Source organism: Crocuta crocuta, unplaced genomic scaffold, assembly GCF_008692635.1.
Source record: "Crocuta crocuta isolate KB4526 unplaced genomic scaffold, BGI_CrCroc_1.0 scaffold175, whole genome shotgun sequence".
In the NCBI taxonomy this organism is placed as follows: Eukaryota; Metazoa; Chordata; class Mammalia; order Carnivora; family Hyaenidae; genus Crocuta; species Crocuta crocuta.
Genome location: NW_027530988.1, coordinates 3,748,027 through 3,775,976, shown reverse-complemented (window position 1 = coordinate 3,775,976; position 27,950 = coordinate 3,748,027). Strand labels below are relative to the sequence as shown.

General features: G+C 39.6%; 1 pseudogene; it reads right to left on the bottom strand.

The window, feature by feature from the left end:
• Positions 1-17,097: 17,097 nt before the first annotated feature.
• LOC144236641 (histone deacetylase 8 pseudogene) lies at positions 17,098-26,473 on the bottom strand (annotated as a pseudogene).
• Positions 26,474-27,950: the final 1,477 nt, after the last annotated feature.

Below are 27,950 nucleotides of genomic sequence, written 5' to 3'. Positions count from 1 at the left end.
TTCAGACATTTGATACATATATCTGGAATCCCATACTCAATTGTTTCTGTAACTCGGGTATGTCATTTAGTATGACAACTTTCTTATCTTCATAAAGTGGGTCATTTCAACAATGCATACTAGCTATTGAGAATTTTAATTCAAAACCCTTTATGTTACATCTTTACAGTAGCCTTGGGTGGAAGACAGCCAGCATTCTATATTTATGACTACAAGATGTTATATGTAACTTCCTGAGTATAACCTAGTTGCCTAGTGAAAAGAAAAATGCTGCTTCTAGAAGCACCTTCTGTTAAAGTATCTTATGTTCAGGAGAAACTGACTGAACAAATGTGACAATGCAAACTTCATACCTACCTGTGCTACTACTTTAGAAAACTTGGGCTCTGAGTGTCACTTTCCATTGCTCCTGTAAGCTATCACATTCACACATGACACCAAGTGTCATGAAATTGGGAATCCAACAACTGGTATAAGTCTCACCCCATACCTGGGTTGAGGTCAAATCTCCCGATTTGGCCTTAAGGTTCTACTCTTTCATCTGAGCAGTGGTTTTGCCCCTGTCCTAAGAGAAAGACTCTTCTTTCTTCTGCTCTCTGAGGCCACCCCAGGTAACTAAGCCTACACCCACCACCCTAACCCTTGCGAGAACCTCACTCCTGCTGGGTGCATCCTGGACCCTGATCCAGAGTGGGAACAGCCCAATATTACACACAGCAGCAAGAGAAAAATATCTGGCTTCCTGGTCTACAGTGCCCTAATCTTGCTCAATAAGGTTTCCTTGAAGATACAACATGAAGCATCATAAGAACCCAGCATTATAGTTATACCCAGCATTCCAGACCCACAGCACTGATTTATTTTAGAGATTCAAGGAAAAAACATGATGCAAGAAGAGATGTCAAAATCAAGGATCTTACCAAAAAATATAATGTTCTGACTGCAGAAAGTCAGTGAAAGCAGGTGAACTAAAAATCAGGCTCAAAACTCTTAAATATTTGTGGAAGAGCCTCCAAATTTAATAAGTATATATATGTGAATATGTATGTGTGTATATATCTTGACCCCTTGTCAATGAATATCAGGTTTAGAAGAGGTCTTAGCACACCAAAGCTCAGATGCTGACTTACAGGCCCATTACATCAGTATTGATATTTGCAAGATGTGAGCAAAATGTGAGGAAAAATTTAATGTGTATATATCATTGTAAGGTTGCTACTGTCCTTGACCAAAAAGATCTATTCTTCTTTGTCTTTCTTATTTTTTTTTTCATAAAATTGTCTTTATTTTTTTTTTTTTTAATGAAATGATGATCACAGTAGAAAGTTGCCTTGCTCTTTGGTGTTACCTGGCTTCTTCTTTATTTGGCAAAATAAAATGTTGAAATCCCAGTGAGTCTCAAATTTGGGGTGTGGCATGGATTGTTACTGATCCTTGAAATCCTTAAATCTGGGATGTATGACCGAGACAACATAGGCCAAACTCTACCTGATATTTGAATGCCTCTTAGTGACCCTCACCCATTAGTCCTTCTTCTAGTTCTTGCTGCCACAGGGTCTCGGTTACATTTTCACATGAAAGCCTTTTTTTTTCTTTTTAATTTTTTTTGGTAATGTTTATTTATTTTTGAGAGAGAGAGAAAGAGCAAGGGAGGAGCAGGGAGAGAGGGAGACACAGAATCCGAAACAGGCTCCAGGCTCAGAGCTGTCAGCACAGAGCCTCATGTAGGGCTCAAACCCATGAACAGTGAGATCATGACCTGAGCTGAAGTCAGACACTTAACCGACTGAGCCACCCAGGCGCCCCATGAAAGCCCTTTTTATAGCTGAAATCAGTTCTTCCCACAAGACCTTTTGTCTTCAGAGTACAAAATCTTTTACTGTCTTCAACGATCTTTTAGAGCCAGGTCTCTAAAAAGAGCCTGTGAGAAGGAAGACAAAAACTTGAAGGAAATGTATGTATTACCGTCGTTATTACCATCACCATTGAAGGCAAGAAATCACATCTATGTTTTATAAATGAGGCAACTGAATCCAGTAAGAGGCAAAACCAATCAAACAGCTGGTAAAAGACATTCCGTACTCAGCAAACAAAACTGTCTTGCCCTTGATACATGTATGCATTAAGACAAAGGACACACATGGTAGCAGATGTATATAAATGGATTCGACAAACATCTTCATCATGTAAGCTATGCCAGGCATTACTTTAGCAGCTCAGTTACAGAAAACGTGGTAGAATCCCTCCTTTTGGGGAGTTCACGGTCATGAAACACCAGAAAGATAAAATGGTAAAAGTATGAAAAAGTTGCACGAGAAAATAAAAACAGAAACCACTACCTTTGGCTTGGGAGAGTTGAAAAGGCGTAAGAGAGGACATGACATATAGGCGAGGCCATGAAGGGCAAGGAGGAGTCTGCCAAGGAGGAACCCTTACCTCAGATCATTTACTGCAAACGGAAGAACGTGTTTGGAGGAAGATGTAACGAATTCAGTTCTAGAGCTGAACTACCGGTAACTCTGAGACACCCAAAGGAGACAGTTCAGGCAGCAACTACACCATGTAAAAGAAATTTGAAAACACAGACCTATGAGGCACATGCACACAGAAAGCAGAGCTGGAGAAATCTTTTTTTTCAGTCTTCTACCAAATCGGAAAATGCTTTGTATATAAGCTTAAGATAAGTTACTTTTAACTCAAGGATTCAAGAGGGTTTTCTTTTCTGAAACATGGCACAGAAGCCCATTTTATTGATAAGAATGAAATGAGGAATAAGAAAAATATCCTCCAGAGAGGTGACTTTCAATGGTATGAAACTGAAGTTGTTTAACATCAAACTTTCTATCTTCAACCTACAGATACATACAGTTAATCTACAACCAATAGGCTCTTGGCATTTAAAGAATATTTACCTTAGTTTGCCATAACTATAAACACAGAACTAAAGAGGTAGACTTAGCTTGAAATTCTTTGAGATTGCCTGCTTAAGATTATTTTTGTATATGGAAGTGACTTCTTGATACCGATAAGCACTCCGTAATTCATTTCATCTGAGCAGAGATAGGTACTTTGGTTTGGAACCTGGCAGATTTCAAGCATGTGTTGGAGATACTGAGATACGGATGTGCCGTCATTAACTGTGTGTAAAAGCATATGGCTGGTGGACTGAGAAGCCTGCCAAGCAGCATCGCTCTGATAACTTCTGTTCAAGCAAAGGGAACTTACATCAGGGTTACTCTCTAGTGAGAGCAGCTGCATACAACAAGCTGCACTTGTGTGAGACAATTCTGGCATGATCTCGTCAACCATGTGCTCACTGAACCTACCTCCTCCACGTCCCCTCCACCATCCACAGACTGCATCCCTGGTGTCTCATGGAACGTAAGCATCGATCTCACCGTCTTAGCTTCCAGCTATACTTAACCACAATGCCACACACATAGTAGTAGCTCAATAATTATTTGTTTGATAGATGCAGCTCAAAACAAGTTCAAATTAAAAAAAAAAAAAGAATCAACAATGCCTAGCAACACTGTCTGTTCCCATGTTATGATACATATTTGGAGGTCTTCAGCAGACATCGATCCAGGAAACTTCCTGCTGGTTTTGTTTACTCCTTCCTTTTTATCCGTCTCTTGAAAATTTCCACTTGGAATTTTGAACAATAACCTGGATAAGCAATTTGGTTTATTTTAACCTCTAATACTACATTTAAACTTACTGAACAAAATCATCTCTCTCTGTCCTGAGGCTTCTATTTTGAGTTCTCTCTTGGCACCATTATAGCATGCACTTAAAACTGGGATTTTTTTGAGCTTGGATGAGATGCAGAATAATTTTCTGTTATGCATGACTGAGAGGCAAGAAAAATATTTCAGAGAAAGAAAGCCGTCTCTAGGGGTTATAAGAATAATTTGGGATGGGACTGACACAGAATTTAATTTTAGCAGCATTAATATATGAAACAAAAGACTAAAATCTCACGTTCAAACTTTGTGGTATATTGGTGATCCTACGTAACAGCTCTGATAATTACATATTTTGGTTGCCTCTAAAAAATTCTCATCTATGTGCCTGCATTATGCTGTAATTATAAATGGAATGAGAGTATTTCCATATGCTATTGTTTATTGTCTATCCCTCAGTCATAGATAGAGCCCAGGGAAAGAGTCCTTTGTAAATACACTTTAATAATGACCACAGAACATTTAATTTATGCACAAAAGTTGCTATGATTCATTCTGTTGGTAGCTTGTTTCACACACTGATGGCAAGAAAATGAAAGGGCCTCCATTAAAAATAAGGAGCTTCAAATTAAAAAAAAAAACAACAAAGAAGACTTAGATACAACCCATTCAAGGATATTGTTCTCTCTGGCTGCTGTTGGTCAGCCTCTCTCCTGTTTAATCTGTCTCTCAGCAAAAATGCCAAGACAGTTTCAGGGAATATTGCACTCAGAAATATTGCTTCTATATATATTGGCAGGAAGCATTGTCTGGGAAGGAAAATCATCTTGTCCCAGAAGCCTACAGAAATGGTCCAGTGAAAAATAACGAAGTAAATCCAACGTGGCAAAGCCAAACAATGAAAGTAAAGACATTTTACAAAGGCTTTCAAAAGAAATTTGAAGTTTTCTTTTGAAAACGTTTGAGTCCTACAAAGACCCTACTCCTCAAAGCTTGGCAGAGGGGCAGAGGGAGGGAGGGGGAACGGAGAATGTTTCTCTCTTCTGTAATGAACTCTTCTATGGAAAATTTGAGCAATAATTTGTGATATCATAGGATAATCCATTTGAAAGCTAATTGTGAAAGCAAGACCATAATTTAAAGAAAATCAAAGGAGAGTTTCCAAGCTAGCTGATTATGGAGTTGATTGTATGCCCTGTTCTTTGTACCAATAAATACAGTTGAAAACCTTTGTCCCCTTAGCCTCTGGTCACAGCACCTGCCTTGTTCTTTTCCTTCCTTTCCTACCACATTCCATCCAGTTCCCTCATCTCTGTGTTACCTCCTATGTTCCCCTGATCATTAATTCACATCAAGGCCTCCGCTAATACACAGTTATGGGAATCCCTCTCTTGAATGTTATGACTTTCCACATCAAATCTAATGCCTAAAGCCATACACATCATCTTATTTTCAAAGCCCGCAGTCCCCTCCTGACTGTTGGAGTTCTGGCAAAGGCACTCTTACCCTTCCAATCACTCAGACCCACAAGCCCAGTCGACTGATCATCTCACACTTATGCCCCGTATCCAGCAAGACACACACCCTTCAAGATTCCCTTACTGTAACATCACCTCACATGTTTATTTCTGCGTGATGGGATTTTATGATAAATAAATATATATATATATTCATCACTTAAACATGTGCATTCTGCATCTCTGACACACACAGAGACAATACTTTTCCTATATCTCTGTATCTTGTATCTGTCTCTCATCTTGATGCTAAGGTCTGTATTCATCTTTACACTATTCCTCGGCTCATCTCACTTGTCCACAACCTCCCACTCTCTCCTGCCTATGTGAAGCAGAGATCCTCGCTTCTCGCCTGAGAAGATCAAAGGGTTCCAGTAAGTGTTCTCCGTAATTTCGCTCTCAAAAATCCTCAAAATTCCCCAGAGTCCTCAAATATTCCTCCTTTGTGTCCTCCAATTGGCCTTGATTCTGTGCCTTTATACCTGCTCTTGGATTTTGGCCCATCAATTGATTACTTCCTATCACTTTCTGGTATCCTCCACCTCCTTCTGTAAGAAAAAAAGAAAAAGTCTTCCCTTCTACCTACATTTTCAAGTACTTCATTTGAGGAAGAAAAAAAAGCCTCCTTTAGCTAATCTCTCAAGCTACTAGACCAAGTCCCTCCTGCCCTCACACCAGCCTTCCCTCCTGGTTTCCCCTGATTCCTTAGCCCACTGTACTAGCTTCCATCTTTGGCATACTACTGACGTTGCTGTCTTGACGATCATCATTTCACTCCTGAAAACAAAATCCAATAGCCTTATTGCTCTTCTTAGCCTTCCTGGCTTCTCAGATACATTTGCCATTGTTAAAAACCTTGATTCTCAAAATTTTCTCTTTCCCTACCTCTGTGTATGTACTCTCCAATCTTCTGAGTGCCTTCTTATTTTCTTGACATCTATCAGGTTTCCCTTTTTGACATGTCTTCCACTTTCTGTCCCGTAAATATAGATTTACCCCCAAGGTCTCATTGTTAGCCTCGTCCCTTCTCTCTTCATATTCTCTTTCAGGTCAATTCATTGAGTCACAGGGACAGACTAGCAAATGTGTATATCTTCTCTCTTAAAAAAAAAAAAAAAAAAAGATTTCTAACCACTTCTCAGAGAGCTTACCTTGGTCTTTTGTAGACATCTCAAACTCGACATGTCCAAAATGTAGAATACCATCTTCCCCACAAATTTCCTTTCCTTGCCTGAATTTCCTGTCCTATCAATTTTCTTCCATGTTAAAAGAAAGAAACCATTGAAATTGTTCTATTTACTCAACCATTTCTTCCTTGATATTCTAAGTGATCCAGTTTTGCACAGCTGCCACAAACTACCACCTCCCTATTCTGAAGCCCTGATCTCCAGCCGTCGCTTCTATTCTAAGCATTAGAATAATAATTTTGATTGCCAACAATTATCTTCAACCGAGGCCCCATACAGACCTCATTAATATGTACAACAAACCATTATTGAGCTTCTCTTGTACACCAGACCCTGTTGCTTCTGAAGAAACTCACGGACTAGATAGGGAGATAAACATGTGATAAATACTTACAAGTTATTTGTTCTTCCAACAGTATTGATTGTACACCTATTGTATACCAAGTACTTGGACAATGGCTGAAGATACAATAGTCAATAAAACATGGTATGTGCCCTAAGGAGTTCACAGTCCAGTTGGATAAGTCAAACAAATAACCACATAATTATCATACAGTGTAGTATGAACTGGGAAAGGTATAATCCACATCTTAAAGTATAAATAGGAGGTGTCCACATGAATAAGGGCAAGGTAAGGGTTTTCTAGGTTCTCAGAACAGCATTAACAAGTAACAACACTGTGTGGGGAACTATGTGGTCTTATTGTTGTAATCAGCTATTTCAATATTTTTAGTGAGAAATAATAAATACCCGAGCTGAATGTTCATCAAATGAATGAAGGGCTATGAAGGGCAAAAGGAGGAATGGGGAAGATATTTAAGAGACACGGTTGTGAGAATTTGGCCATAGACTGGATATATGATGGTAAAAGGAGTCTTCTCGATCTCAACATGTCCAACACCTATCTTATGTCCTGTATTTCATCTCTCCCTGATACCACCGCTCCCAAAGGTTTCTAGTCGGAAACCTCAGTCAGATCCTAATACAGAGCCAGCTAAGCATACAATAAATGCATACTGAGTAAACTAATTAATATCTGTTAAGTCCAGAACATGTACTGGCATCATTGCCTGTATTATCAGTATTCTTCGCTGTAACCACAAAATTCATTGTGGCTAATTTAAGCAGAAAAAGGACTTATTAAATGGTATTATGTAGCTCACAGAATAAAAATAGAGGGAGCTGGAGAAAGACTGCAGGCTAAATGTCCAGGGAGAATGTTCAAGACCAAATCACACAACTAATCTGAGGAGGACACAGACACCAGCACTTCCCACGCTAAGAACTAAACCTTGGATCTTGACCAGAGTGGCTCTTGAAGCCAGTATCAGGGGCCACTTCTATGTCAGGCATGTGGCTTTGCCAACACTGCTGCTGTTGCCACTATGAAAACTCCAGGCCACCCACAGCAGCAACAGCAGAGGGGCATGTGGTGCTTGTTTCCTCTGGCTGCTCACTTCTGGCATCAGGTCTCCTGAGGGCACAGCTGACCGGTGGAGTCTGAGTCACTCACCTGAGTTGCCACTGTGAGGGAGACTGAGGTGCTTTAGTTTTACCTTCAAAGTCAGAACTTTTGTGTTGGAAAAGTGAGGTTTTTTTAAATGTGTATTTATTTTTGGGGGGGCAGAGGCAGAGAGAGAGAGGGAGACACAGAATCTGAAGCAGGCTCCAGGCTCTGAGCTGTCAGCATGGAGCCCAATGCAGGGCTCAAACTCAACGAGCTGTGAGATCATGACCTGAGCCAAAGTTGGACACTTAACCGACTGAGCCACCCAGGTGCCCCCAAACTGTTCTTCATATCTCCATCATATAGAAATGAAAAGATAGTGTCCAATATGAAACATAAATGAAAGACCTTTTTGACCCTCCTGAATCTCACTTCTTCCAGTCAAGTCAAGAGTATGGCCTACTTGTAGGCCTTCACTCAACACTTCCTTCCAATGATTGGACATAGAGAAGAGTAAACGGATAAATAAAATTCATAAATGCATCACGTGATCTTTGTGAACGTCCTCAGGAACTTTTCTGTGACACATTCCTCATAGACTCCAAGATATATTGTTAACAGAATACAAACATGTATAGAAATAGATTGTAAACTAACATGATTTCTACATGTAAAATCATGGATAGTCGCATGTCCAGAGGGACCAGCCCTCATACATTCTCACATGGCAGAACTCCCAGCTTTGCAAGCAGACACAAGCAAATCTTTTGAGCTCTTCTTCTGTACACATTCAGATTCTACAGCAGTAATCTCCAAAGAGAGGTGCACATACTGCTGAAGAGTACACAGTAATTCATTGGCATCTGGGGACAAAATATTAGAACATGTGCTTATATGTATATAAAAAAATAAGAAATAGATTAAGGTCATGTGTCATCCACACTAGAGCCCTCAGGACCACACGTTAGATGGTGACATAAGGGCACAATGCAAGAGCTCCGTACAAGGAAGCTGGGAGTTCTTGATTGTGAAGAATCAGTATTGGTAACTTCACCCAACCCCTGCTTCTCAAACATGTCAGTCAGGGGTGCCTGGGTGGCTCAGTTGGTTAAGCATCCTGCTTTGGCTCAGGCATAATCTCACGGTTCATCAGTTCGAGCCCCATGTTGGGCTCTGTGCTGACGGCTCAGAGCCTGGAGCCTGCTTCGGATTCTGTGTCTCCTTCTCTCTCTGCTCCTCCCCTGCTTACACTCTCTCTCTCTCAAAAACAAATATTTAAAAAAATACGTCAGTCCATTGTACTTTACATGTGTTAAGTGGAGTTAAAACATATTTTCTCTTCATTAGTAGAATCCTAACACCAGAATCTACTTGTTAAAAGTGGTCTCCAAAGCTAAAATGGCTAGTTTCAAACCCTGCCTGACTTTGAATACTGTTTCAGTTTGTCTCTGCCTTAATTATCTCATCTGTAAAATAGGAATGAAACCTAACTCACAACTCGTTATGAGATTGACTGAGGTAACACATGTGAAGTGCTTAAAACAGTTCCTGCAAATGGTAAGCACCATGTGAATCTCTGTTAAATAAATGTGTGCTGAAGAGATGGGGAGGGTCCATGAAAATATTCCGTGCTGCATAGAGGCACACTGGTTACCTTGCAGCAAAACATTTCAAGTTCTTGTCAAACTTAAAGGTGAATTACACAGTTTTCTTTTACGGAAGACATAGGATCCAAATTTTCTGATCTTTTCTGCGATGTCAAGTGCCTATCAGTAGTAAGCCTCATATAGAAGTTAAAACAAAACAAATCCCCCCAAAACTGATATGCCCCCATCAAGATAAAGGTGTATTTTAGCAATGAGTAAGGAAGTAACTGCTTCTTTTTAAAGTGCCGTGGAGGGGCGCCTGGGTGGCTTAGTCGGTTGGGCGTCCGACTTTCGCTTAGGTCATGATCTCCTGGTTGGTGGGTTCGAGCCCCGCGTCGGGCTCTGTGCTGTCTGCCAGCTCAGAGCCTGGAGCCTGTTTCAGTCTGTGACTCCCTCTCTCTCTGACCCTCCCCTGCTCATGCTGTCTCTCTCTCTCTCCCCTAGAAATAAATAAAAATATTTAAAAAAAAAAAAAAAAGTGCCGTGGAAACAGTCTTCTGCAAATGGGTGTTTAGAAATGTTTGTATCATTGTTTGGCTGTGTGAAAATGCTGTCATCCACTAACATTTTTATTTCTTCACACACACACACACACACAAACCCATTTTATTTTATATTGGAGACAGAATTTTCTAACACCTTTTTAAAAACTTGGAGTTGCACTATAGTTTGGAATTTTGTGAAAAATTACAAATGCAACAAACATCCCATTTGTACTTTATACTTTTAGTATTTATTTCATCTTTGTCACATTATTTTTTTAACTTTTTAAAAATGTTTTATTTATTTCTGAGAGAGAGAGGGAGAGAGAGAGAGAAAGAGAGAGAGAGAGAATGACAGCGTGAGCAGGGGAGGGTCAGAGAGAGAGGGAGACACAGAATCTGAAACAGGCTTTAGGCTCTGAGCTGTCAGCACAGAGCCTGATGTGGGGCTCGAACTCACCAACTGCAAGATCATGACCTGAGCTGAAGTCGGTCACTTAACTGACTGACCCACCCAGGCACCCCTGTCACATTCTTTTCAAATTTTACTTTTAGGTGCATTTTATGCTCATATTATATTAGTTTTAAAAGAACATGTATATAATTTGGAAATAAAGGCTATATGAGGGGTGCCTGAGTGGCTCAGTCAGTTGAGTGTCCAACTTCAGCTCAGGTCATGATCTCATGGTCTATGAGTTTAAGCCCCTTGTCGGGCTCTGTGCTGATACTTCAGAGCCTGGAGGCTGCTTCTGATTCTGTGTCTCCCTCTCTCTCTCTGCCCTATCCCTGCTTATGCTCTGTTTCTCTCTCTTTATTTCTCTCTCTCTCAAAAATAAACATTAAAAAACTTTTAAAGGCTGATGGATGAAAATATTTCTACTGATATGGGTGTATGATAAAGAAAAAAAGACTACCATTTCACTCTCTAGAAATGGTCACTGTGACAGAAATTTATATATGATCCTAACCCTCATAATAACTCTAAGAGATAGGTAATTACATGATTCCTATTCTATAGTATAGGAACCTAAGGTTACACATTAAATAATTTCCCCAGAGCCATAGACCATGCAAGTGACTGAATCAGGTTTGGAATGCACTTCGATCTTACTACAAGGGCATGCTGCATTGCCGCTTTGCTAAATACAGCCCAGAGGGATTACGGTGATATTTTACACAGCAAAAAACTGTGAACAGAATAATAGCAGGAGATTCAGATTGGTTAACTTGAAGAAAAGATATTTAACCATATTTTGGCTACATATGTCCAAGCAGCCTTCAAATTTCAAATTATTTTTGCTCTAAAGTTGGAAATGTAGAATGTAGGAATGTAGAACACATTTTCTTCTAGAAACAGGATTAAAGATAGTAGCTAAATTTCTGTGGACTATACACGATCCTATTTTCTCATAACATATCTGAGTTATTAGATACCAGCAATGAAAAATAGAAAACCATGCAATGTCAGCAATTACACACACACACACACACACGGAGTCAGAATATTGCCACTTCAGGAAAAAAAACATGTTCTAAAGGGCTGTGATAATGCATAGGGAAATTCTGTACATGTTTTCAAAGGAACGGTTACTCATTTTCATGGACTTCAGAAATTAATGTCAATTCTTCACAACACTTAACTTTCAAAATATATCATTTTAATTTTCTTGACAGAGGTATATAATTAGTGTTCTCTTATTTTTTTTAATCACAATTGATTAAGGCTGATTTTGAGCAAATGGAAACATAGGGAAGTGGGCAGAAAGAAAGAAAGAGAAGCTGAAAGTTTGATTTTCCTGAGGTAACTGGGAAAAGTTGGAAGACAAAGAAAAGAGAATAATGAGCTTAGCAACAACGTCTGTATACTTGTGGGGAAGAAAAACAAAACAAAACAAAACTCGGTCTTCAGTAAAATTGTCTGAGGCATGGGATGGAGAAAAAGACAGAAGTATGGCAAGTGCTTACTCGAACCTAGTCCTTATCATTCTGGTAGGTGTCATTGAGCCTCTATATTACAAAATTGTTTAATGTTTATAGATGATACAGTTCCTCCTTCCCCTAACTTCCCCTAACTTGCCGGAGGCTCAGTTTGATCCAGGCCAGTTTGGTTGATGGGTGGTGGTGACTGGGATGGATGGATGTCAGGTGTCATCTCTGGTCCAAGAACAGCCTCAAGATGGCTTTGAGAGAAGTGAATGACCGATGCCCAAACTATGAGTCCAGGGTTTTTGATTCAGGAAGCGCTTAAGATGCAGGATGGTTCTTTGTGGTGATGAGTTAAATGAGTAACCTCCACTGAGAGAAATATCTAACTAATCATTCTTCAAAATCTCCCAGGATTCTCTACCTCTGAAGAGGAAGAATGTTTGAATTGGAATCGTTTTCAGAGACCAGGTCATTCGCCTCATCTTTAAGAGAAACATATTTATTTTCTGCCAGCTTCCCTAGATGGTTGCACTTAGAAATGCACTGGCTATGTCCTTTTCTTTCTTACAATACACTTTCAAATTCATTGTCATATAACTTCCTGGTCTTCATCTTCTCTAACCTTAAGTACAGGCATTCATTGATATTACTTATCTCCTTCCTTCTTGAAATTCTCATCTCCTACTTAACTCTTCTCGCTCTCCTCCTACCTTTTAAAATGCTCCATTTCTGTCTTTCTCTGACTTTATACTTGCCACACTTCTAAATTTAAGTATCCTCTAACATTCTTCTTTCAGCTCTATTTTTTTCACACTCTCCCACGGCATATCACCCACACACAACCTGAACAAGTACCACCATTGAATAATTCCCACCGTATATTTTTTCATTCCTACATTTATATTTCTTGACCACTGAAATCCCAGGACTCCCATCAATGCCCTCTAGTAATTTGACTTGCCAAATCCCATAGATTCTACTTTCTCAACGATTTTCCCTTTCTATCTCTCTATCCAGTCTTACTGTCACCCCAGCAATTTGGAACCAAACATTATTTCTATCCTGAGCTGTCAGATACTCTACCAATTTCCAGTTTCCACCTATGGAATTCCTTTTGCTCAAGTAGCAAAAGAATATTCTGATATATAATGTCCTTGTTCAAATATACTTACTAGCTGCAAGAAAGACCGGGCCATGCTATGTTGAAAATCTGACCATAAAAATGAATGCTGTTTTAAGTTGATACATTTGAGGTGGCTTGTCACATTGAAGTAGAAAACTGACATGGCAGCTTATATCCCCCAGAGTGTGCAAATCAAGAAACAGCAAGGACATAGCCACAATGCTTTTTTGTTGAAAAACTATATAGTCTATTTGTTAGAAGTCACTAAATCCTATCCACACTTAAGAAAAAAGAAATTAAGTGCCACCCCTTGAAGGGAGGAATATCAAAGAATTTGTGGACATATTTAAAAACCACCAAAATAATAGTAATAATTAATTTTTAAATTTTTATTATTGATGGATAATAACTTATTTAATTTAAAAAAAGTAAGTAGTATTTTTACACACACTTTATAGATGAGGAAACTGAAGCACAGAGAAATTAAGTAATTTGCCAAGGTCATGGCTAAGTAGCTGGCTGTGCCAGACACCAGTCCCCAAAACCTTAACTCCCTATGTGAATTTTATCAATGCAGTTAAAAATATGTCTCATGATAAAATCCATGAACAAAATAATAAAATACTGGCCAATGAAAATAAAATTGGCTGGACTCATAATTAGTTCAATGACCATTTCCAGAGATGACCAATTCAGAGCCTACCTGAAAGGGAAATTATAGTGGTTTGTTTAAAATTGTATCATTTACCATGGAGGAGGGCACTTGTGGGGATGAGCACTGGGTGTTATATAGAAACCAATTTGACAATAAACTATTTAAAAAAATAAAATAAATAAAATTATATCATTTGCAATTTCCTCTAAAAGTTTATTTATGCCTTGAATGTCAACATCAAAGGTATGCTTATCAAATTAATGAATGGCAAGAAGAATTTCAAAAGTCTCAGAAAGCATGTCTTAAGAGAAACAATTAAACAACTAAAGGACCCAGGAATATCTAACTTAGAAAAGAGAAGATAAAAAGAATGTGTTTCCTGACTTAAACACTGAAAAGCTGATAGGAAACAAAAAAATTCATTTTATTTAGTGTGGTTTCAAAGACAGAACTCAAATAAATGGATAGAAAGTGTGGGCAGACTTCCGATCAATACAAGAACTCTGACCATTTAGTCACCTCACAGCAGACCAGGCTCTTAGAAGATGGTAACTCTTGAGTCACCAGAGGAATTCCAAAAGTAGCTGAATGGCCACTCACCAGATGCTGTAGTTAAGATCCATTTAGCAGGTGAAAAGATGGAAAAAATTCCTTCTAAATCATCTTCAAATTCTGTCTTCAATCCTCTCCCACATGTCCCTGATTCTTCCTCAAACTTCAGCTCCATCATTTGACCTATTAAACTATGCCTTCCAACCAAGCTGGCCACTTTCCCCCATAACTACCTTACATTTTTTGGCTCTGTACTGTTCTCCATCTCCTTCCCTTCACCCAGGCTGACCATTAGCATCTTCTGTGATTGGCAAAAGCAGACCTATCCTTGAAGACCAAGTACAAAGCTTTCCCCAATAATCAATCTAATTATCCTCTCCACCTCCTTAGCACTATGTTCACCTCTCTCATATGGCTTTTTTGACATCTCTCTTGCACTAGACATTCTTATAACCATCTTAATTCCCTATGAAAGTGAAAGCTACTCGAAGGCAGGAACCATCTACTTATCACACTCCTGTTCAGTTTTAAGTATGGCTGTCAATCACTGCCCTAATAATACATGCTTATTAAATTGGATTTGACAGTTACTACATGAAATCAATAGTGGTATTGGAAGGATAATTTAAATACATTTTCTGATGTACTTCTGAAGTAGAATATATGTGCCTCTCTTTCATTGACCCCATTAGTTCTTTTTTTTGTCTGATTTTTAAAATTGTGGTAAAATACATGTAATTAACCACTGTAACCATTTTAAAGTCTACAGTGGCATTTAGTACATCCACAGTATTGTGCAACCACCACTGCTAGGTAGTTCCAGAACTATTTCATCACCCAAAAAGGAAACCTCATTTCCATGAAGCAGTCATTTCCTCAACTTCCCCCCCCCACTTTCCTCCCTGTTTACTAATCTACTGATCTACTGTCTCTTTCCTTAGTTCTTTTGAAGCTCTGACACAAAGTCTTGTACTAAGTGGTTATTCAGTAAATATTTGTTGAACTGAATTTGAATAAAAAGGCACACCAGAAAATATACATGCTTTTGGAGAAATAAACAGCAAGAGAAATCTATTTTTGATAGTGTAGGGTGCCTGGGTGGCTCAGTCAGCTAAGGGACCAACTTGATTTCAGCTCAGGTCATGATCTCACAGTTCAAGGGTTCAAGCCCTGCATTGAGCTCTGTGCAGACAGTATGGAGTCTGCTTAGGATTCTCTTTTTCCACTCCTGCTCTCTCTCTGCCCCTCCCACCTCAAAATAAATAAATAAATAAATAAATATTATATATTATATCTATTACATAATATATATACACATACAGAAAGTATAAATTATTCTGAAAGGGTATTGTTCCTGAACATAACATTCTATAGAATAATGTTAATGATTTTGTCAAACACTTTGAAATATAACATTCCATGTTACTTCTAAGCAACAAACAAAAAACTACTGTGCTAGAAAAACATACCAGAAATTAGTTGTGCAAAAGCATTTTGTAATTAAGTCTTTTAAAGTCTCATTTTGCAAAGAGAACTTCCTAACTCTCCCCCCACCCCATGCCTCAAAATACACAGGAGTGATTAAGACAACAAAAAGACTTCTAAGGAGTTGGTCTGGAAGAGATTTTAGGTTTTCCATATAGCCTTCACTGCAATAGCTTATTTTGTAATATTCAAAACATTATCGTATTTTATTCTGTCTTCTTAAAACCTGTTTTAAAAAAAAATTTTATGTCTTTATTTTGAGAGACGGACACAGAGAGTGAGCAGGGGAGGGCAGAGAGAAAGGGAGACACAGAATCTGAAGCAGGCTCCAGGCTCTGAGCTGTCAGCACAGAGCCTGATGACATGGGGCTCAAACCCACAGCCTGTGAGATCATGACCTGAGCTGAAGTTGGACACTTAATCGACTGGGCCACCCAGGCGCCCCTTAAAAACATTTCTTAAAGGATTTCTCTTTTCATGTGTTTGTGTGGTTTCTGAGAGTTGGACCGTGCACGGGTGAGGTCCCCTGCCAGGTTGCGTTTCCAAGTAACAGATCCACTGAAAATTCCAACACTAGTTTATAGTCTCCTCTATCAGTGATTACAAAAGACTGAGTTTGGCCTATGAAAATGTTCCTTTATGTTAATTATTCTATCCCTCCATGGTAGCATACTTACCTTTATAATTTTGTGATTTTTTTAAACTCCTGCTAGTAGAGAATCCACTGTTTTATGCCTTGTGTCTTCATCTAATAGTCACATAGAGCTTATAACTTCTGAAAGGAACTTTGCATTTTTTCACTCAGTGCTAGGAGCTCATCGACCCAGGAGGGGTTTCCATAGTATAATGATGTGCAAATGACAAGTTAATTAAATTCAGTGACATTAAACTCACCATAAAACTCCCAATGTGTACAGAATGACTCATTTCCAACAAGCCCTATTTAATATCATGAAATTGTAAAGGTTATGATTTAGTTAACTATTATTCCAAACAATCTTGAGGCCATAATTAAATTATTTTTTCCTGAAAAAGAAGACTACTTTACTGTCATGATTATTTATACTTATTCTAGTGTATTCAGGACATTTCTTAAGTCATGTTTTATTTCTTTATATGTCACAAGGGAAAAATGGAAAGAAGGAACTTCTCAAATTACTCTAAGTGGAAATAGAGTGAATAGTAGATATGTAAAAGATAACACAGGAGGGAGAAACATCTTTCAAAAAGCAGCAAAAGATGGAAGATCTTTTGGAAGATGCAGCAAAAGTCTTCTAGCTAGAGGGAATATAAATGGGTGCCGGCTTCCTGGAACTTATCTTGACAAGGGTCTTAAACCTTTTATATACATTTAACCTTTGCATTAGCAAAATCTCTTGTAGGGATTGATCCTAGGGAAATAATTTGAAAAGTGAGAAAAATATACAAACAAGAATCCTCATCCAAGTGTTATTTATAATGGAAATTTTATTTCTGAGGGAGGGAGAGAGAGAGAGAGAGCGTGAGTGGGGGAGGAGCAGAGAGAGAGGGAGACACAGAATCCAAAGCAGGATCTGGCATAGAACCCAATGTGGGGCTCATATTCACAGACTATGAGATCATGACCTGAGCCGAAGTCCAACGCTTAACCAACTGAGCCACCTAGATGCTCCTCAAGTGATATTCTTGACTCTTAATTTTTGCCTAAAGAGACCTAAAGAGAGCATATGTAACTTGCATTTCTCCTTTATCTACTAGAGGAATCTCCCAGATCAGAGGAAAAGCATACCTTTCTATGACTTGCTTCTCTTTTATCAGAAGCCAGCTTCTCTTTTTGGAGAACTGTTCAACTGATTTTGGTTGTTCTTAGGGACAGACTTGCTGTGAAGTTGTCCAATTAAGTGAACAGATATTTTTCATCCTGTAGAAAGCTCTGTTGGTACACAAGGATGCCTATTAGTACAGTGCAGTACTGGCCTCATACATGGCAAATCGTTCACTTAGTGGGGTAGGAAAGAGAGAAAAAAGCAAAAACAGAATGTGAAATGTCCTTTTGAAAATTGACTTAAGTTTCTCTCAATCTCAAAATTGAAGTCTCCCGTTGTAGTGTTTTCCATGTAACAGTTTGTGGGTTACTTCTCAGTCACTGATTCACTTACTGTGATAACTGGGAGCATTGTTTAACCAACATTCAATACCTTTCCCTTTCCCTTGGGACCCACTTAACCCTCTAACTTTGGCCATGTGGCTTGCTTTGGTGAATGGAAGTGAGAAGAGGCTATAAATGAAAAGTGCTTATGTAATTTTGCTTGATTTTCGTGTTCCAGGGCTCTGCCATGAGAAGAGCATGCCCCATGGAGCTGCTGCTATTTTATCCCCAAAACAAGCACACATGGACTAGACTTGAACTCAATCCAAAGCCTGGGGCCAAGTCCAGCCATCCTGCTTTCTGTGGCATAACTTCCCAGCCAGAGCAGTCTAAATCAGGTGAACCATAGTTACCTGCAGATCCATGAGCATTTAATGTGTGTTCTTATAGCAATCAAGTTTTAGGACAACTTGTTATGCAGCATTTTTGTGGCAACTGCTAACTAATATATATACTTAGAGGAACTGCGGTATAAATATAAGCATAGAAAAGCTACTTATTTAGCTTCATCATTTTCCAATTTAAGCCTTGAAAGAGACAGCATTAAAATCACTTAGTCACATCATTTAGTTTGAAATGAATTGGGCTCACTGTACATATCCTTATAAAACAGAATTTAAAGAAAAACACATTGAATTTGAAAAGAAATACAGTAAAATAATTCAAAGAGCCATTTTATTTTCAAATATTTTTAGAATTTTCCAATACAAATACTCATAAATAAGGTGGTTTTATGTGAGTAACATAAATAGCAGTAATGCTATTATTTTTAATCAGTTCTCTACCCATCTATCCAGCCAGCCAGCCAGCCATCTACCTATCTACCTTCATTAGTTTTTGCAGTTTATACAGTCATTTAGAAACAATGCAGTGGGTTTTAGGTAATTCAAATTAGAATTTAGAATTAGAAAAATTGCTTAAATTTCCTGCATTCAAATTATGTAAGAAACCCATGATATTGCAGCAAAATTCAAAGGTGCAGATAAAGAAACAGAAAAAAAAACCCTACACAAATACACCTCCTAGAGATAGCCTTTGTTAAAATTTCATTGTTTATTTCTACAAAACTTCTTTTCTATGCATGCTTGTATTTTTATATATATTTAATTACAGTGGATTCATACTGTGCACACTGTTTTGTAAACTGCTTTTATCACTATTATATTGTAACTTCCCTCCAGGAAAATAATATACAGCTACCTAATAATTTGTAATGACTATCTAGTATTTAAGAAAATGCATACTCTATAATGTTAACTAGTCCCCTATCTTCGGATGTTTAGGTTTTTTGCAGTTTGGTTTTCTTTTAAAATTTCCATTACAGGGGTGCCTTGGTGGCTCAGTCTGTTAAGCATCTGACGACTTCAGCTCAGGTCATGGTCTCATGGTTTGTGGTGAGTTTGAGCCCCACGTCTGGCTCTGTGCTGACAACTTGGAGCCTGGAACCTGCCTGGAATTCTGTGTCTCCCTCTCTCTCCGCCCATCCCCTACTCACACTCTGTCTCTCTCTTAAAACTAAATAAACATTAAAACTTTTTTAAAAAGAGTATCACTAGAAAAATGCAATCATCCTTCCCTAAGAGCTGTAGTCTCAGGAACCACGGCACCTGCCGTATAAAACCTTTAAAACATACCCTCACTTACTCTCTTCCATCCAGCTGCCAGATCTTCAACACTCCCAGGTACCCCTTCAATCCCCAGGGCTGTGGAAGTTATACTGCAGTATCCATAACAAAGAGAAGGGATGACATATTTTCTTGAAACCTATCTGAACACGCCTGATGATACAGATAGGAGGAGGTAGAAAAGTCAGAATACGAGTGACATGGAGATCTGTCCTGTCTCATGAGACATTTAGCATGGAAGTGACTTTGGGCTACTTCCAGTAAGCCATAACAGAGTTGTTGAGGGTTACAGAAGGCAATCTGTATGGATTTGAATTCTTGCCGAGAAGAATTTACACTTGACGTGAGACTATGACCTAACAGTATGATTAAAGCCTTTAGGTAGAAAATTAGGGGAAGTGAACAGAGGCCTGCCAATTGTGCTGAGACCAGTTTTTTGGAGGCTCCTTCCTCTTTCTTTTTTTCTACTCATGAGCACCACACTCTGAGTCACTCTGAAGAAAATGAATAGTCAAGGTATTTAAGTAGAGGGTGGGGATATCCCCAAATCGGGAAGATAATAGTTCCTTTCCAATCCATCTCACTTCCTTTCTTTAGTTCCTGAATAGAATATCAGAATTTCTTTTTAAAAAAGAGCAAACAAAGGATCATCTTGTTCAGATACTGTCATCTTTGCCTCACTGGGTATCTGCCTAATTAAGGCCAGAATTTACCTGAATAAGGTAGTTTTGGAGTTTGGTGGGGGGTTTTTGTTTGTTTTTAGGAAAGGGATACTTTGGGCAAAATTCCATAAATAAACAAAGGAAGAAATATATAACTTGTTATAGATCATGCAAAAACTCATATGAAACAAACATATATTCAACACAGTGTTCATAAAGCAGGGACTTTGTGCATTTGGCAGTTGTGCTGTTCGGCTGGAGGGCTGGTCAGCTTTAAAACTTTTAAAGGTTTAATCCTAGACTGGAGACAAGAGCGTTAATGGGCTAATATATAGGAAAACAACAGAGAGATACAAAAACAAATGATTAACAAAGTGTGAGCATCAAGATGGAGTAAATACATCACACATACCATCTTGCTGAAATTAAATTAGCATAAAGGAACATCCGGATGTTAACTAAATACATAAAGGTTAAACAATTGCAAAAATAACATACTGTACTTCTAAAACCACCACCCTAATAAGACAACTATTTCTTAAACATAGGAGCACACCATCTTGCCTGACCTCTTAGCGTATTCAACAATGCCGACCACACCTTCCTTCTTGAAATACTATTTTCTGGGTTCCAGAATTCTCCAACAGATCTCCAGCCTGAAAGTCACCTGTGATAGCTCTTCCTCCTTAATAAGACCTCTTAATGCTATAGTTCCTTGGAACTGAAAATGGGCTTCCCCCCTGCCTCCAGATATCCTATGCTCCTTCTATACGATAGCATCAAATATCATCTTAATGCCAATGGTTCCCAAATAGCTAATTTCAAACCAGATCTATTTTCTGAGCTATTTTTCCAAACCTGTATACTGTCGACTTGACTATTCAACTCGGTTCTCTGATAAGATCTCAACCTCAGGCCCAAAATGGATTTTTAAGTTTTCTTTCCTAAATTTCCAACTATATGAAGTATGTGAGTGAATTGCCATTTCCCCAGCGGTTTAAAGGAAGCAAATTAAGACGGTCATTAATGTTTTCATTCTTGCTCCTAATCTATGAGCAAACTTTATTTTTCTCACCTCCAGAACATAGTTGAATCTGTTCCCTTTTCCTCATCTTCCCCATTTTAAATCTTGTCTAAAGTAATTTCATCTCTCTTACCGGACCGTTACAGTGGTCTGCAAAGTGCCTTCCCTTCTTCTACTCTCGATAGATTTCAACCCATTCCCCATATAGCACAAAGCAGTCTTAAACTATAAATAGCTCCCTGCCACCCCTGCACTTGAGAAACTTCGAGATAACTCTCAAAGGCATCGCACGATATGGTTCCTCAGGGTACACCATTCTCCTCTCATGAATTATGCTCCAGTTGATTTGGTCCTTCTTCCACTTCTGTAATGGCATCAAACTTTTTCCCACCTCTGGGTTTCTGCTCCTCTGTTCTTGCTGTTTCCATCTGGAACATTCTCTCCCAGTCTTCCCCTGCTAACTCCCCCTGCCCCTCCCCTTCCTCCACTATCCCCCCCACAGGTTTCCTTGGCAAATATCCTCTTCCCCAAACCAGCTTAGGTTCCCCTATTATAGACTAACCTCTTACATCATAGCATATGATCAGTTTGTAACTATATCTTCTTGGTCACTATGTCATGAATTGTATTTGTCAGTTTCACCTCTGCATACAGTGCCCTGGAGGTATGCTTAGTTTCCATAATACTTGCACAGCTTATTGTATTAAATTTAAAAAAGAGTAAGCTGGTCTCATAAACAGTCTCCAGTTTTATTCATTGTTTATAAAAGGTACATAATATTTCATCAAATAAAATGACTAAATGCACCTAATTATTTCCTGTTTCCTGAGAAGTGTTACTCACTTTTGCTCTCACAATTAATGCTGCTATAATAGAGCTGTTTCCTGAAAAGAAATCCACAGAGGTGGAAATCACAAGGCTATAGCTGTTGAATATTCCCTCCGACCAGATCATTGATTTTTCTTGAAAAATATTATGACACATGACAGTACCCCCAAATTGACTGATCTTCAATAACTTAGTCATACTTTTTAAATGCTTCTCAAAGAAAACATGCCTGCTTTCTGTGAACTCTAGTCCCATGACAAAGTCTCCCCATGAGGGTCATATACTCATTTTATGAGTCTCAACAGTAGTGACACTAGTAAAGTCTAATTTCTTATAAGTCCCAGGAACATTTCCCATTATATTTTATGTGTGATAAAATGATAATGACACCAGGATGTCTGTTGGAAGGACATATTTATTGTAAAGATGACATCATAAATCTTACCTAGAGTCAAGGTTTTTAATGGACTCAACTATCACTTAAGAGCAATAAAATGTTCTTTCAACTTGTAACTTGCCGCCAGAAACTCACTGCCCTCACTCAAGTATGCATTATGAAAACTTGAATTAGAAATATTAAATATTGGGGCACCTGGGTGGCTCAGCTGGTTGGGCATCCTATTTCGGCTCAAGTCATGATCTCATGGTTCATGGGTTTGAGCTCCATGTCCGGCTCTGTGCTGACAGCTCAGAGCCTGGAACCTGCTTCAGATTCTTTGTTGCCCTCTCTCTCTGCTCCTCCCTGACTTGTGCCCTGTCTCTCTCCCTCTCTCTCTCAAAAATAAATGAACATTTAAAAGAAACAAATATTTCAGTAAGCTTTCTTTCCAAAGAGACAATGAATCTGAACAAGTTTTCAAAAATACTTTTCTTTAGCAAAAATATATTAAAGTGGGAAAACACATAGGACAAAAAATGGGGAAAGAGGTAGTGTGTTCAGAGCCCACAACATACTGAAAGCCAGGGGTCAAGGCTCTAGCAAACAGAATTGTGATTTTATTCTTTTTTTTTTTAATGTTTTATTTATTTCTAGGAGAGAGAGAGAGACAGTGTGAGCAGGGGAGGGTCAGAGAGAGAGGGAGTCACAGACTGAAACAGGCTCCAGGCTCTGAGCTGGCAGTCAGCACAGAGCCCGACACGGGGCTCGAACCCACGAACCGCGAGATCATGACCTAAGCGAAAGTCGGACACTTAACCGACTAAGCCACCCAGGCGCCCCAATTGTGATTTTATTCTTGAATGAGTTCTGCTTTGGGCCAGGTCTAAATGATGAGTGCTGTAATGGGGTGGGTTTGAATCTGATCTGGTCCAGTTAGGTTCTGGAAAACTGGGACATTTCTGTGTCTGGTGTACTGGGGGGCTCTTTAAAGATGAACATAACATGGTTCCTGGGTTCCTGTTTCAAACAGGCTTAAGTTCATCCCTGGGGCTACATGCAGCTTTTCAGAGACAGTGACTTTTTGAACAGAGCCGGGTTTTTTCTTCTTTCCCTTCCCTTTTTTCAATAAATAAATAGGCTTTCCTCCCCCCCAGGGCCCACCGTGCTAGACATTCTAGAGGATGTAGAGAAGGTTCAGGCAAGTCTCAAGCCTCAAATATGATGGATTAGACCTGTGCAAACATACTCGTACAGTGTAAACAGACTGCAGCAAGATACAGGTAACTGAGAGGAAGATGCCTCTGGCTTACACAATCGGTGAAGACTTCCAGAAGAGGCATTGCAGACAGCTCAACAAAGAAAGACAGGGGAGGATCTAGGTATGCAGAGATGAGGCCTGCAGATTGGAGTAGGAAAGGACATTTGGGGCAAAGGAAATGCATTGCACCTTCAGAGTGCTTTTTGTTTTCTCCCTGTCTTTCTTGGCTGGGTAGCCTAGGACAGTGCTTCCTAAAAAAATTTTTTTAATGTTTGTTTATTTTTGAGAGAGAGAGAGAGAGAAAGAGTGCAAGCAGGGGAGGGGCAGAGAGAGAGGGAGACAAAGAATCTGAAACAGGCTCCAAGCTCTGAGCTGTTCAGCACAGAGCCAGATGGCGGGGCTCGAACTCATGAGTCCTGAGATCATGACTTGAGCCAAAGTCAGACACTTTAACCAATTAAGCCACCCAGGCGCCCCCGTGTTTCTTAAACTTTAAAGTACATATGAATTGCCAGGCAGTCTCGTTAAAAGGCAGATTCTGATTTGCCCCGAGCAAAAGGTAAGCAGATCTACATCTCTAACAAGCTCCCAAGTTAGGTAGGCCCAAGCTGCTGGTCTGAGAAGTGCAGTTAAGTAGTAAAGTCCTAGGCCGCGTGTTTTTACAATGAGGCGGCAGCAGCAGAAGTCACAGGGCCGCCTGGGGCTGGGCAGGTCCTTTTGGCCTAAAGAGTTTCTTGGGGCCAGAGCAGCAGAAGCTTTTCTCACTGTTACCCTCTTGGGAGGGCGACGGGACCAGCACAAACAGAAGAGAAGGAGCTGTGTGTATGACAGAGGAGCCCCTCCATCTCAGATCTGAGTGGATTGCATCATTCCCTCCCTTAAACCATCAGCACAGAAGCTCACAGAGAGAGAGCGGCTCTGTGCTGACACTGACTTGCTTGTGTCCTGGCCGAATAAAGGACTCTCTGTGAGCTCAAAGCCTAGCAGCTTTTCTGGATCTTGGTGGAGACAGTCATTTTAAACCAAAAACAGGTCTTTCACAAACACTGCTGCAATAAAGGAAGGAGTCACTAGGATGGTTCAGCCTGACAAACTCTGAACTTAATAAAACAAACCAGTTTTGAGTGAAAGTAGAGGCCCTGCTCCAGTAGAGGGTGATCAAAGTAGTCTTACTGCTTTGGTTTTTTTCCTGCTGGAGACTAGAGACTACTCTTCGAGACTTAATTCACGCAGGAGAAAAGAAGAGTCATATTTGGTTGGCTATTCGTGATTGAAATTCAGAACTAGTCACTGTTTAAATTTATCTGCATAATGTCTTAGTAAATCTTAACTGGGTCCTCAGGTGATAAACGCAAATGCTGAAATCTGTAAACTATTAATCTACCCCCCCCACACACACCTTTTCCCTGGAGATACAATAGTAGAAATTTGAGGACATCTGGACAGGAAAAGGTGAAAAAATTTTAAAGCATTTTCCATGTATGTTAAATAGTTGTTGTGAAAACAGGAATGCTATATACTGCATCTGCAGAGATAAAATATGATTGCTTGTAGCAGAGGTAGTGCTTCTACGAAACAGCTCAGGTTGGAAATTCAAAACACATTCTGGGATTCCCGTTCTCATTTTTCTTGCAGTTACCAAGATGGGTGGTCATGAGATGAAAGTAGTATTTATTCAGCACTTGCTGTGGGTCAGGTACCGTGCTGTGTACATTACATATGTGTTCCTTTTTAATCTACCAATTAAAACCATAAGTAGGTGGTACTATGAGACAAGAAATCTGGTATCTAGAGAAGTTGTAGACTTTGCTCGAGTTATATAGCAAGGAGTTGAAACAGAGTTTCAAACCCAGAGGTTCTATCTAAAATAAAATCTGTACCATGGCATGCTGCCAAACATCAGATTGTTTTCTGTTTCTCGCTGAGGACAGTTTGCTTCCTCCTGGAAGCTGTTCTTATTAGATGCTGAGTTATGTCAAAGGTACATGGGGTCAGTGACTGGTTAAACTTAAAGACCTCTAAGATCCTGCCCAAACTTTCACATTCCCTTGTACCACAGTTCCTTTGCCCAAACTGTTTTTAAAATTCTGCTTGAAATTCTCTTTGCCTTTTTTGTTTTGTTTTTGTCTGTTTACTAACTATGTCACATTTCTCCTGCAGACCTCAGTTGGGTCATATTTAAGAAAGTCTCTCTTTCCTCACACTATTTCACTCTCTCTCTCAATTGTGCTTTACTTTATCATGCTCCACGGATAATGTGTAAATGAAGGTTTGTGGAAATAGGAAGAGAACCAGAAGTGGAGCCTGAAGATGTGACTTGTTAAAATCTCATGATAAGACTTCAACAGATGAGGAGCTGCTTCCTATGGATGAGCCTATGGAAGAAAGTGGCTTCCTGAGATGGCATCTACTCCTGGTGAAGATTTTCTTTGCAGATGCCACCCTCTGGATCAGTTAATGGCTACTTGGCACATTCCATCAATCAGGCATGGGTAGCTGTGATTACAGCCCCTCCTACAATGGCTGCATAGTCAATACCCTTCCGGGGGCCGGGCAGTCTTAACCTAGCCCTTATTCCGTGGAGTCTGGATGATCATCATCTCCTTCCCAGCTGCCCTTCTGGAGACGCTGCAAACAGGCATCAGTGCGGAAGGCAGCCCCCTCCTCCACGCAGGCTACCTTGGACTCACCTATCCTTATTCGCTGACGCAGTGCACATGCTTCAGTCAAAGAACTGATGGGCCATACTGGCCTATTCGGGGACTTTGGCCAGGGAATTGCACATCCTGACATCCTTGAGACTATAGATGTAAACTGGAGGCAGCGATTGCCCACTGTCTGCCAGTTCCTCTGGCTCCTCCATCTGCCAATTCCAGCTGTTCCTGAGCCACTGCCAGGATCGTGAGCTCTTTTCAGACTCAACCCAGGCTCCAGTTTCTGCTCTTCTCTCCACTATTTCTATTATGTACTTTGTATACTTTAATAGCCCATACCTTTGATGGTGAAAGTGATCACAGATGCAGTTTTACTCTTATGCACTTGTCTGAAATAACAGATTCTTTCCTTTTAGAGATCAGGTAATCATCTATTTGTCTCCTGTCCACAATGACTCACCTGGATGGTGACAGCTGGTAACTGTCATTTGCTGATAGGTTACTGCTTCGGAGCTAGGCATTGGATGAGGGAAGTTGAAGATTTTTAAGACTTGTTCCCTGTACTCAAGGGACTAACAGTCTGACTGGAAATGCATGGCTAATATATATTAATTAGTAAATTAGGGACACAATGTTATACCATGGTAACTCAGTCAAAAAAGGCAGATTTCATTTATAAACCAGCTAGAATCCTTACAGAGAAAAACCATAATTGTTGCACTCCATGCTAACTAACTTGGATGTAAATTTAAAAAATAAGTTAATAAGGGGCGCCTGGGTGGCTTAGTTGGTTGAGCGTCCGACTTTCACTTGGGTCATGATCTCGCGGTTCGTGGGTTCGAGCCCCGCTTGGGGCTCTGTGCTGACTGTCAGCTCGGAGCCTGGAGCCTGTTTCAGTCTGTGGCTCCCTCTCTCTCTGACCCTCCCCTGCTCACGCTGTCTCTCTCTCCCGGAAATAAATAAAACATTTAAAAAAAAATTAAAAAAAAATAAGTTAATAAAAAAGAGTGAAACCATATACCAATACTAATTGTGTAGAAAACAGAATAGGATCCCAAGCATAAGTTCCATAAGCCTATTTGAATTCTGCAGGGCTTCCAGACCTCACCTTGGCATGTCACTAGAAGTAACAGGTTTCGCTCGCAATTTACAAATGATACATACAAGCAATAGCCACAGACTTATCACTAGCTGGGAGTAATTCCTGATATTGCCAGAAGAGCCATTATGAAAAGCAAAACAATACTGCCAATATTCCAGGGACTATGACCAACAAAAATGGTGCTTACATGGATCAACCTAAAAGTTGAGACTTCTTGAATTTCTTACCTGAAAGCATATCATCAGAACGAACAATCTGAAAAGCTGTTAGGAATACACGATGTAGCAGAATGTTTTTTCTATTTTTTTTTTAAAATACAGACTTTACTAGTCTCAAAGACATTGACTGATGATGCTACAAGTGATGCTGTTAAAAACAGTTACAATGCACAATTCCCTAGATCAAGCTGTCTTTGTCCGTATCAGTTCATACCATTTGTTATTTAGACAGCCCTTCCTTCTACAGCTGTAGGCAACCTAGGGCATCTAAATCTGTGGGTGCTTAAGGTTGAGGTTGACACTGGGCATTATAGGTTTCAGGAGAAGTCTAGGTGAACTCAGTTTTTTTCTTGCACCACTTAACGC